Source organism: Hylobates moloch, unplaced genomic scaffold (assembly GCF_009828535.3).
Source record: "Hylobates moloch isolate HMO894 unplaced genomic scaffold, HMol_V3 SCAFFOLD_3, whole genome shotgun sequence".
Classification (NCBI taxonomy): domain Eukaryota; kingdom Metazoa; phylum Chordata; class Mammalia; order Primates; family Hylobatidae; genus Hylobates; species Hylobates moloch.
In genome coordinates this window covers 54,310,402-54,324,262 of record NW_026652278.1, presented here as the reverse complement: position 1 = coordinate 54,324,262, position 13,861 = coordinate 54,310,402, and positions in this window count along the sequence as shown.

The following is a 13,861-nucleotide window of genomic DNA, read 5'->3' as shown; positions in this document are numbered from 1 at the left end:
AAGACTGCTTGCTGGCCATTTTTCTGCTGCCTCCTCCATTCTGTTTCCTATAGCTCTGCTTGCTTGAAGGAAGTGCTCTGGCTAACAGAATGTGTAACCATAGGGACTGTCAGTGCCGATAGCATACCAAAAACACAGTCTGGAAAAACATTAGCCTGATCCTTTTGTGGGATCTTCTTAACAGAAACAGCCCATGTCCCTGGGTAGAGTTAGAAATTTATAGCATGGGACTAAATTTAAACATAAAACACTCTCCCTTCTTATTTGAGGAGCCATACTTTACTTAGTCATTGTAAGGGGAAGGATGGAAGGTTAGGAGGATGAAGAGTGGAATATTGTCTCTCACCCATTCAAATTCAGTCAAATGCTCCCATATTGGTTCCCATAGAGTGAGATAATTCCTCTACCCATTCGTACCCCTACTAAAAGCCACATGATATATAAACAGCTTTGTTTCATTGTGTATGATTTCTAGCAGCTATAATCATCTCAAATCTTGTTTTCAAATGTAAAATGTAGACTGTGACTTAATAATGATGATATACTATGGTGATTATCATTATCATAGTTTTGTTTATTGATCTATATATACCTCTGTACCAGACCGTTATGTCATTATCTCTAAATCTCACAAGAGTACTATGAAGTAAATATTATTATTATTATTCTCATTTTTCTTATAAGGAAACTGAGGCTTAATTAATTGCCCTGGGTTACTCTGCTGGCAAGTGGTAGAATTGACATTGCACAAAAGTGTGCTTGTGGTTGAAGCTCAAGCTTGCAAACCCAAAACTATAGTGCACTAGATTGATCGGTCGAAATGACCTCCACTTGTCAGGAATTGGAGGCAAGAATGAGGATGGCAAGAGGCAGAGAAGAGAAAGCAGAAATAGAAGGTATTGACAGAAGACTCTTGATTAAAATTGTATCCAGATGTCTGTGCTTAATTAGATTTCCTTTCCCTTCAGGTCAGTAATTTCTCTTTAAATGTCTTATACATAATAGGTACTTTAAAAAAACTCTAAAAATGGGAAGGCAAAGGAGGAAGGAGAAAGGACAGATGGGCTTAATAGGAAATGGGGAGAGAATGAGGGATAGCCATGAAGAATGAAGAAAGGAGATAGCAGTAAATAGTAAAGGGTAAATAAGAGAAAATAGAAGACATAGACAAAAATTCAGGCATAGGAAGATAAAAAGAGAAAACCCCAGCTCGTTCTCACTTTCTGGCCTTGAAAACTCATCGCCTTCTTAAACTCTGGACTTAAGTGATAATCATTATGGAACTTAGCCCTGTGAAATATTAGCTAGCTGATTAATCTCTGAGCATAGCTTTTCAATGATTATTTCATCCTTCATGTCATTTACAATCAACAAATATCCTGAGGGTCCCTATGACTGTCAAAGCATTGAAGGAGAAACAAAGGTGACCAAAAGTTTAAAACATATACATGGGTAACAACACCCCAAAGGGAAAGGTGTTGTAAGTGCTATAAGTGGATTGATGAGGGGAAATGACCTCTGGTTTGAATGGAGAAGAAAATGAAAAACTTGCTGAGTGAGGTGATTCATGACTTGCTAAATGGGTAAAATTATAAGGACAGATTGGGAGGAATGGAATTGAGCAGAAGATACTTAATGAAGAGAGAACATAATTAACAATGGTACAAAGGTGGAAAATTTGGGGGAATCATTCATCTTGGTGGAATGTAGCACACCTGTCTCTCCACTTGCTAGTCACTCCTCATTTTCAGTCACTCCCTTGCCTCCATCTTTCTAGCAGTTATTTCTTACCCATGTTTAGTCTCCTTTACCACTTCTCTTCCTCTGCCCATCCCATAAGTATTAGTGTTTGTCAGTACTAATACTAATATTATTACTAATACTAATACTATTAGTATTAGACAGACATCTGATCTAGAGAATGCATTTACTTTTTTTTTTCTTTTTGAGACGGAGTCTCACTCTGTCACCCAGGCTGGAGTGCAGTGGCGCAATCTCGGCTCACTGCAAGCTCTGCCTCCCGGTTCACGCCATTCTCCTGCCTCAGCCTCTCCGAGTAGCGGACTACAGGCGCCCGCCACCGCGCCCGGCTAATTTTTTTTGTATTTTTAGTAGAGACGGGGTTTCACCGTGGTCTCGATCTCCTGACCTGGTGATCCGCCCACCTCGGCCTCCCAAAGTGCTGGGATTACAAGCATGAGCCACCACGCCCGGCCCGAGAATGCATTTACTTTTTATCAACCAACTTGGACCTTCTTGGCTTTACCTGTCTCTGAAGTCCTTTCCCCTTTGTTTCACTCCTGCCACTACCATGGTGACCAGCTTTGGGTGGGCTTTGCTAGTGACTGCCTGACTAAATTCACATGGGTCTGACCAGCAGTGTCATCATGCCCACTGTAAGCCTCTTGCCTTCCAACTTGTGGCTTTCCTGTGGCCAGTGATTCATAAGATGCTACAGATCCTACTTGTCACCCATGCAAGGAGCAACTCAAAAGCAGAGATGTGTGTATTGAAGGGTGGGAAAAGTGAAAAAGTTAATGACACTAGGGCAAGTATTTGACCAATGGAGGATTTGGGGGTAATATAGTCTTCCTTTCTGACTCCTTCCCCACCCAGTTATGAGCTCACATCTCTTGAAGAATGGTCCCACTTAATATTAAGCAGCATCCAACTGGGTAAAACAAGCTTCTGTTAGCTCGTTTTTTCTTCCTTATCTCATTCCCCCTTTTCATCCCTGCTTCCACGTGATTGCGCTCTCTCTTAAAAAAAAAAAATTGTAGGACAGCAGCTTCAACCCAAGGGTCTGCTTTCTAGAGAGCTAAGTCTGAGTCATAAACACTCTTATTTTCTCATTTTGTTTGTTCCCTTAGCCATCTTATCTTTTTGTTTCAACTACCCTCTATGTACATACGTGTTCCCCAATCTGTATCTCTAACTCAAACCTTTCTTCTGTGTTCCAGATACAACTATTTAAATGTCTTATGTGTATTTCTATTTGGATTTCTGACAGCTGCCTAAAACTTCTCTAAAATTGAACTAAACGCTGTCTTCCATCATCCAGTTGCCTAAACCACTTATCTGGGAATCATTTCTAGCAAGTCCCTCTCCCTCACCCTTTGATTCTATTTATCAACAATGCTTACCAATTCTCTTTCCTGAAATTCTCTCCAGTTCATCCATTTCTCCTTGTTCTTACTGCCACACTCAAGCTCAGGTCACCAATATGTCTTCATCAGATTCTTGCAACATCTTCCTACAGGGCTCCTGGCCACATGCCTTATCTTGTTCAAATCCCTACTCCATTCTAGAGCCAGATTATGTTTTCAAAAATCACAAATTTTATCTTCTTACAACCCTGCTGAAAGGCCTTCAACAGCTTTAAGATAAAGTCCAAACTTCTTAGTGTGACTTCCAAAACTCCTAATGCCCTCTACTGCCTATCTCCTGACTCTGAATTCTTGATTCTACTCTATCACCTTTTACCTTGCCATGTTGAATGGCTTTTGCACTCTCTTTTACTTGCTGTTGTTTGTTCAGACATGCTTATGTCTCTTAATATTCAAAAGGATCATTTTTCCTTTTGAATTTTACTCCTCTCTAATTTTACTCATTATTTTCATCTCAACCTGAATTACATTTACTCGTGAATTAGAGCTTGAGATTCAGGATACAATGCAATTTTGAATAGTTTCAATCTCTAAATTGGGGGTTACAATATAGATGGTTCAGGCTGCAGAGTTGGAAGAGTTATCAAAACTTATTATGAAGATGAAAGGGATGATGGCTGGCAGAGGGGAAAACTGAGCTACTTGCTGAAGGCATTTAAGCACAGTCCTTGGGAGGAGTACACAACAAAGTGAGGATCCTGCTTTGATATGGGATTAGTCATTACAGATTACCACGGAAGAGGTTACTGCCTGGGCTGCCAAGTCAGTGACTACTATAGCAACTACATTTAAATAAGCCTGACTGTGATCCTTGGTATAATGATCTACCTCCAACAGAGCTTCAGCTATATCCAGAGGGAGCTCAACAGCTATAGTTGGAATCCCAGGCAGTTCCAGTGGCACAAAACATCAGAATTATGAAGGTAGACAGAGACTACAGTTATTTCATACTCTAGAAAAAATAGATACTTCCATATACAGGACTGATTAGAGGACCAATATTTAATAGAGGTTAAGTTGGTAGAAATGGGTCTATTTTGTTGATTAATAAGTTCTGTGGCCCTATCATAATTCAGACCTCTAATTTAATTTGCCTATGTAAATAGAGTCTTTTATATTTTTATACCTCAGGCCCAACATTTGTAGGCCAGTAAAGAAATTCTACTTAGAAGACTCAAACAACAAAGCAAAAAACCAAAAAATGATCTTTCCATTTATTAAAAATAAGAAGAACCCCTTGAAAGATCTCTGCCTGCACACACCAAATGGTAGTTTTCAGCTGTGCCAGCAACACATGACAAGTGGAACTGATTGTTTGATTCCTAAGTATCTCAAAATACCTGGCACAACAAAGTCCTGACATTGGTTTCATATTTAAATTATCTTTAGGCTGTTTAACCAAAAAGTCATTTATTTGCTTATTTATTCATTAAACAAGTATATATTAAACACAAGGTATCATCTCTGCTCCGATGGAGCTTATAATCTATAAACAACTGATGGGTATTAAATTATTGGTTCATTAATTACAGTGTCTCTTAGTGGTAAAATGAGAAATATCCATAAGTTCTTTTGACCCTGTGGGTTCAAGGCTAGAATGATTCAAAAATGATACCAAACTGGGGTAAAACTTTTTTTCCCTTAAGTTTTCATGTGTAAGTTCATTGCCCTAATAGACTCATCTGTGAGTTAGTTAAAAATATTTATCTAAGTTCCATGCATGAGTTCCTTTGGACAGAAGAATTGACTCACCTATGAAGGATGTGTGACAATATCCAGAGAGCCATTTTCCTACTTCTTGGCTCAGGTACCTGACAATGGATGAGCTACAAAGCACAATGTGTTAGGTAACTGATTTAGCAACTTCTTCCACATCTGAAACCTGAGATGCAGTTTATCCTTACCTGACAGACAAGCACACTTCTAAATGGCTTTTCTGACGTCCTATCATGAGTCAACAACAGCATAAGGACTAGAATCTGTGTGTGACCAAAGCACCACGCTTTTATCTTAACTTTTCTCAGGCCATCCTTCCTCTTGAAGAATATTATCTCTTATGTCCAGAAAGAATAGATAAAAATAATTGATTCCAAAGTGCTGTTCTGATACTACATCCCCAGAAACAGACCTATAATGAAGCAAATGGAAAATATTCTTATTGTGGTGATTATTCATTGATCAATGGGGCCATCAATTTAGAGTTGGACTTAAATGGCTTTAAATAAATAATTTACAATGTGTATTGGGACAGAGGTGGTCAAAGAAAACAGATGGTATGAAATTAGTTAGAACGAGACAAATTGAAAACTCACTGGTATCTGGGTGAAAAGAAAGGTAACTCAATTGAGACATTAGTGTGAACTGGGGAGTTCAGTTAACAGTGCAGCCAAAGCTCAAAGTAAAGAAACGTGCTGTCAAGGCTGACAAATGGAGAAAAGAATTCTCAGAGTAGGAAGGGATAATTAGAGAACCTCTGTGGGAGCCTTCAGAGGCCACAGAGAGAAAAATGGCCCCTTCAATCCTGAGAAGCCTGTCTAGCTGATAGAAGGGGAAGTGCTCCTGGCTAGAAGCCTGAGGTTGAGATTAGGGGAGAGTCAGAGGGAGGAAGAGACACAAAGAGAGACCAGGGACTGGGAGGCCTGTGCTTGGGAGTCCTTCAAGGCTCACGAAGAAGTAAGTGGGAGGGAAAGGTTCGCAGTTGCAAAGACCTGAGGAGAAACTAGAGAAGGCCAAAGGAACAGAGGTTTTTGGAACTTGTGGGGGAGGATAACTTGTAGGGGACAATTTCTTTCAGTAGGGTCTTAAGTCTATGGCTATAATTTCACCTCACGTTTCTGGCACTTGCATAAACCACTGAAGTGTCTCAGCTTTATAGAAACATTTGGTGGGACTGATGCCCCATAACTCAGTTTCCCCTAATTTATCTGTATGTAACACATGTTTCTTTAGTGAAGGGACCGTTGAATTTTCAGACAGCACAGAAAAATAACATTTTTCACTACAAAAATACTTTTTAAACAGCTGTCAAAAATCCATTATTAGAAAATCAATTCTAGACCCGATTTCCAACAACAGATTAGAGATACTCAGCAAGTGACTTTCAGACCACTGTGGAGTATGTTTTCTTATTTTTAGACCAGGCATTCTTCCAAAATCTTTGTTGGAGCTGCTTTTTCCTATCCATAGGCAATATCTAGTTGAGAGTCTTCCAACATTACTGCACTCCCAGAAGAAAATACTTCTTATGTCCTTAGTATAAAACCTAATACCCTTTTTCTAAGAGTTTTAACTGGTTGATTTACATTTTCCAAGTGATTAATGATGTTCAGCATCTTTTTGTGTGCTTACTTGCCAGCCATACCACTACACAGTCATTATAGAATGCTAAGTTAAAAAAAAAACCAAAGAATCAAAAACTGGCACTGCCAAGTTCTGGCAAAGATGGGGAACACTGAGGGCTTTCAAAGATTGCTGTGGGGAGGCATAATGGCAAAACTCTAGAAAATAGTTTGTCAGTTTTTTTATGACGTTAAACCTACACTTACTATATGACCCAGAAATCCCACTTCTAATTATTTACCCAGAAAAATAAACACTTACATTAACATAAAGACCCATACAAAAACATTATGCAGCATTTATTCACAGCTGCCCCAAACTGAAAACAACTGAAAGTTTCTTCAACAGGTGAATGGCTAAACAAATTACAGCAAACTCAAATAATGGAATATTATTCAGCATTAAACAGAAACAAACTGTTGATCCATGTAAAAATATGGATTAATTCCAAATACAGTCTAGTAAATGAAATAAGCCAGTCTTTAAAAAATTACATACTACATCATTGATTTACATGTCATTCTGGAAAAGGCAAAAACTATAGTGACAGAAAACAAATCAGTGGCTGTGTGGATGGGGGGAGTGAGTTACAGATGAGGGAAGGGTATGACTCCCAGAAGCAGCACAAAGGAATTTTGGGCATTATGGAACTGTCTTTTTCCTGACTGTGATATTAGTTACATGAATCTATGCATGTGTTAAAACTCATAGAGCTGTATATTCCTCAAAAATAGGTGAATTTTAATGGATGAAAATAATAAATATATATATTTCTATATGATATATATAGATTATATATACATATATACATTATATATACTATATATACACAAATATACATTATATATACTATATATACACAAATATACATTATATATACTATATATACACAAATATATGTGTGTGTGTATATATATATATTTGTTGAAGGAGTTTGTCTTTGCCAAGTGAATAGAAGTGGCCTTCACTCAGATTAGCTTTTTAATTGTGGGTAGTCACACTATATCTAGACTTTAACTTTCTGTCTTGAAATTCTGATTTAATGCCTTGAAAAGGTAGGACCCAGATTCAGGTCTTATGTAGTCATTTTACTTATCTTTTATGAAGAGAACTGATGGGAAATCTCTTTACTACAGAGAAAACAGCTCCATTTGAAACAAAAGTGTTAATTTATTCTTATTTTTTAAAAGTTCACTTCACAGATTTTACTTGCTTTGTTTTCAGTATACAGAAAAGGGTCTTGATGGGCCAGAGCTGAAACTGGGTAAGTCCATAATGCACAGTGAGGTGACATTCCTCTCCACTCACCTCATCCCTGAACAAGTATCGATTTGCATCTACAGAGTCTTCTGGGGGTGGCAGAGGTGGGGCGGCTCACTAGAGGGAAGGATGGGTGGCAGCAGAGGCCAGATAATGGAAAGAGATTGCAGGGCTACTGATATCCAGTGAGTCATTAGACACATAAAATCTGGTTCCATGAGGGGTAGATTCAGTAACAGGGCCTGAGAGTAGGAGGGAGGCAGTGGGTTGGAGTACAGAGCAATGCCTGAAAATCTATTCCAATGGAAAATGCCATGTTTAGGCCCAGGTAACATGGCTTTTTCCTTCCTTTGGTACCTAAGTGTCACACAGATGGAACCTTGTTCTTCTGCATTACAGATGGCTGCAAATCTGTGCATTATTAAGAAAATTTGAAGTGTTTGAGCCATTTTAACACAATGACTAGAGGCAGAAGCCAGGGAAATGCTAAGAAGAGCTTAGAGGTGGAAGTTCCAGCAATATTGGAATGGAGACGACACTGAGGAACCCTCCCTTGCCTCCCACCTCCATGGCTCCAAACACATAGAAATGTTGAATAATAATATAGCAAAAAATTATGATGAAATGCAATGAAGAGAAACGTTAGATGAAAAAACAACAAAGAAGAAACATGAAAACAGGATAGTAAGCATGTGAACAATTGTCCTAACGACTGCCTAGTGGAGGTATTTTTTCCAAACATAACTCTAATGTCCAGGAAGCTGGGTTTTAGTGCCCATGGAAGGGCCTGAAATATAGCTTGGCCTTTGCCAAAGGCTGAAAGATAGAACTGAGATTTTTGCACAGATCTCAAAGCTGGGATGATAAAAGGATGGCCTCTTCTGTAAAGTTGGGTCTGGAATTGGCAAGGTATCATTAGTCTGGGACTCTGGGTAAAAAAGGAAATTTGGGGACAAAGTTAAACTAAGTTAAATATTAAGTACTAGTAAATAATGTTGAGGAAGTTGGATGCGCTTGCTGGAGAGCATGAGAGAAAGTATCTCAGTTGATATGTTCTCTGAAGACATCACCTATGTCCAAATCCTAACTACAATTTACTAGCTGTGTATTCTTAGATAAGTTACTTCCCTCAATTTTCTTATCTGTAAAATGTAGATAATAATAGTGCTTACACTCAACAAGTGTTGACTTCATCAATAATAACTCATTAATATTGTATCTCTAAAATATTTAGAACATTGATTTAAAATATCCTTTTAGAAAAAAAATAGGATTTGAAGGGAACTTTCTTAACCTGATTAAGGTTATTTAGCATTCTCTTTAAAGTCAGGAATGGAATAAGAATAACAACTATTACTGCTTCTATTCAATGTTGCACTTTAGTGTCCTATCTCACTAAGAAAAAGAAATAAATAGCATGGGCTATATTTTTCTCTATATGAAAATTCCAAGTGGATTTACAGACAAATTGAAATAATAAGAGTTCATCAAAGTTGCCGTGTATGAGATCAAGAGAGAAGAATCAGTGAATTCCTATATACAATTTGAAACAATTTTGAAAATTTAATAACAGTAAACACTTTCACAATTGAAACAATGAGATAAACTCTCATACACCCAGGAATAAATCTAACAAATGATGTGCAAGAACATTATGGAAAATATATAATATTATTGCAGGCCATAAAAAAAGAATTAAATAAATAGAAAGATCATGGTCAGCAAATGAGTAACTCATTATCATAAATGTCATTTTTCTGCAAGTAATTTATGCATTTGAGTACATTCCAATTATAATCCCAACAGGTATTTTGTTTTGTAGAATTTTATAAGATAATTACAAAATTCACATGGACAATAAAGTGCCAAGAATGGTTGAGGTAATTTTAAATAAGAAAAACAAAAGTGGATGTGATGTGTCACACAGCTCTCTTTTTAGGTATGAAGAACTTATTGCCCCAAATATCGATAGTGCTGCCAAGAGACACTCCTTAGTTGTAAAGTGCCTTAAGATATTGCCTTCAACAGTGGGCATGACTTTGAGCTAGATGGCTGTTTTCAACTTAAGATATTTAATATATTAAGTGCAATTCAACTTAAGATATATGAAATATCTTAAGTTTAAAAGAGCCATCTAGTTCAAGGTCATGCCTGCTGTCCAGGGCAGTTTCCTGATCCATGCTCGGGTCAACCCTGAAAAGCTGTCCCAGCTCCAGAGCTTCCTGTGAGGTTGGCTGAGGCCTTCACTGGGAATGCATCACACGTCAACTTCTCTGTCTCCCCAATTCATCCTTGTTTTCTTTCCTTTCCACAGGTTTTGATTCAAAGGAGAATCCCTAATAAACCTCCTTCATGCTGAGTTCTATCTCAGGATCTTCCTCCCCCCAGAACCCAACCTGTGATTGAAGACTTATTATACAGCTATAGTACTTAAAATAGTGTGGTATTGATATCAGGATAAATGAATAGATACATGAAACAGAAAATAGAGTGCAGAAACAAAACTTGGTATGTGAGAGATGACATAATATTAAGTTGGAAAATAATGGACTAGTTAACAGTTACTGGAACAAATTTCTATTCATATGGCAAAAGAGTTAGGTCTATTGCCAAAAAATTTCCATGAGGAACAAATATCTAAATGTAAAAAAACAAAAAGGTAAAATTACTAATAAAATATAGAATTTTTTTTGCAATAAGGCAGGAAACATTTTCTTAAACAAAATGCAAACGTTAAAATCATAGAGAAGAGATTGATAGATTTGATTACATTTTTGGGGTATGTTAACATACAATGCTCAAACTTGGAGATATATAACCAAGAGAGGAATAGTATTCAGGATATATAAAGAACTTCCACCAATTAGTAAGAGAAAAACAAACAACAGATAGAAAGCTAGAAAAAGGCATGAAGTGAAAATTTGCAGAGGAAGCTGGCCAAAAATCTCAAGAAAAAGTAGTCAGACCTATTAATTACCAATGAAACATTTAAGAGATAATATTTCTCATCCGTGAGGAAAGCAAAAATTAAAAAGTATGAATATAACACATGTAGGGGAAATGTGACAAAACAGCAACCTCTTTCGAGAAGAATTTGGCAATGCCTTATAAATTTAATTCCTTACAGATACCCTTGAGAAACATAAAAACGTATACATGGTAACATGCATAAGGATAATCAGTGCCACTTTGTAATAGCAAATATTTGGAAACAACCTACATGCCCATCAACAGGGGGATGGAAAAACATGTATGTATGTATGATGGACTAGTATACAGCAGTCAAAGTGAATTAAACACATTTACATATTTCAACAAAAATCTGAAACATAACGTGAAATAAAAAGTTGTACATAGTAAGATACCTTTTTAAAAGTTAAACTCATAAAATAATGTACACAATTGATGAAAAATATATGAGTGATAATTATTTTAAAATGTACTACAAAAAGGAAGCATAGCAACCTTAGAAGAGTTGTGTCTTTGAGGAGAGAGGAGAATGAGATGGGAAAAGCCTTCAATTATATGTTCCATTTTTTTTCCTATGATAATCATCTGAAGTGAAAATAATCTAAATATGGCAAAATGTTAATATTAGTTGATTCCAGATGGTAGGTATAATTTTTAATGGTGGATATTCTGTGAACTTTTCTGCATGTTTGAAACATTTTATTATATAGATTTTCAAATTAAAAAGCAATGGGTTCAAGCGATTCTCCTGCCTCAGCCTCCTGAGTAGCTGGGATTACAGGTGCCTGCTACCATGCCTGGCTAATTTTTCTAATTTTAGTGAAGATGGGATTGCACCATGTTGGCCAGGCTGGTCTCGAACTCCTAACCTTGTGCTCCACCCACCTCAGCCTCCCGAAGTGCTGGGATTACAGGTGTGGGCCACATCACCCGGCCTATGTTACATCTTTTAAAGGCAAGTATCTGATCTGTTGTATGCATATCTAGCAAGCAAAAGCTTTTTTTTTTTTTTGGCTTTTATTTAGACTTTCAGCAAGAAATTAAAACAAGTAGCTAAAACTTTACAATAATATGCAGGGATGTCATTGGGTCTCATGTTCTCTAAGATAAATGAATCCTCTAGTGTGAATTTACTAAGGATAATTTTAATCTTAGCAGTTTTTTAATTTTTTCCCAAAACAGAATGTCCTGGGTAAGGCCTGCACACGTTTATTAAAAGCTATCCTTTAGTGATACTTTCTCAGTTTGTAAGGCCATTGCTTCAGACAAATGAAAATAATACTTCTTGAGCAGAAAGAATACAACTGGAAGGATCACACTACCTGACTTCAAAATATACTATACAGATATGTAATCAAAACAGTATGGCATATAAACAGACACACAGATCAATGGAACAGAGTAGAGAGCCCAGAAATTTACAGTCTAGTGATTTTTGACAAAGGTCCCAAGAACACAATGGGGGAGAGGATAGTCTCTGGAGTAGATGGTGTGTGGGCAATTAGATATCCACATGCAGAAAAATGAAATTACACCTCTATCTTACACCATGTAAAAAATTAACTCAAAATGGATTAAAGACTTATGTAAAATCTGAAACTGTAAAACTACTAGAATAAAACATAGGAGAAACATTTCATGACATTGATCTAGGCGATGATTCTTTGAATATGAACCCAAAAGCATAGGCAACAAAAGCAAAAATAGGCAAATGGGATTACATCAAATTAAAAAGCTTCTGCACAGCCAAGAAAACAATCAACAGAGTAAAGACATAATCTGTGAAATGGGAGAAAATGTTTGTAAACCATACAGCTGACAAGGGGTTAAAATTCAAAATATATAAGGAACACAAACAACTCAATAGTAAGAAAACAACCTAATTAATAAATGGACAAAGAATTTGAACAGATATTTTTTAAAAGATATACAAATGATTAACAGGTATGTCAAAAAATCATCAAAATCACGAATCATCAGTGAAATCTAAACTAAAACCACAATGAGATATCACTCATTGTTTTTCTGTGCCTGGCTTGTTTCACTTAACATAATGCCCTCCATTTTCATCCATGTTATCAGAAAGGACAGAATTTCCATCACTACAAAAAGGAATCATAACAACTTTAGAAGAGTTCTCTAGAACAGAATAGAGAGACCAGAAATTTACAGTCAATTGATTTTTTACAGATATGTAATCAAAACAGTATGGCATACATGTTTTGGAATGTTATTCCAATTACAGGTGTAATTTCATTTTTCTGCATGTGGATATCTAATTGCCCACACACCATCTACTCAAGAGACTATCCTTTCCCCCATTGTGTTCTTGGCACCTTTGTCAAAAATCTGATCTGTTGTATGCATACTTAGCAAGCATCAGTTAAAATGGCTGCTATCAATTATACAAAGACAAGGGGTGTTGGAGAGGATATGGAGCAAAGGGAACCTTGTACACTGCTGGTGGGAATGTAAATTAGCACAGTCATTATGAAATACAGTATGAAGCTTCCTCAAAAATTAAAAATAGAACTCCTATATGATCCAGCAATCCCACTACGGGGTATATAGCGAAAAGAAATGAAATCAGTATGTTGAAGAGGTATCTGCACTCCTATGTTTGTTGCAGCATTATTCACAATAGCCAAGATTTGGAGTCAACCTAAATGTCCATCCACAAATGAATTGATTTAAAAATGTGGTATATATACACAACAGAATACAATTCAGCCTCAAAAATGAAGGAAATTCTATCCTTTCTGACAACGTGGATGAAAATGGAGGACATTATGTTAAGTGAAATAAGCCAGGCACAGAAAAACAAGTTCTGCATGATCTCACTTACATGTAGAATCTAACAAAGTTGAACTCATGGAAGCAGAGAGTAGAATGGTTGTTACCAGTGGCTGGGTGGGGTGGAACTTATTCCTCTGTAAGGAGGAATAAGTTCAAGAGATCTATTGTACAACATGGTGACTATATTTAATAAAAATTCATTCTTGAAAATTGCTAAGAGAGATATTAAGTGTTCTCATCTCACACACACAAAAAAAGTATGTAACGTAATGCAAATATTAATTAGCTCAGGCCGGGCGCAGTGGCTGACGCCTGTAATCCCAGCACTC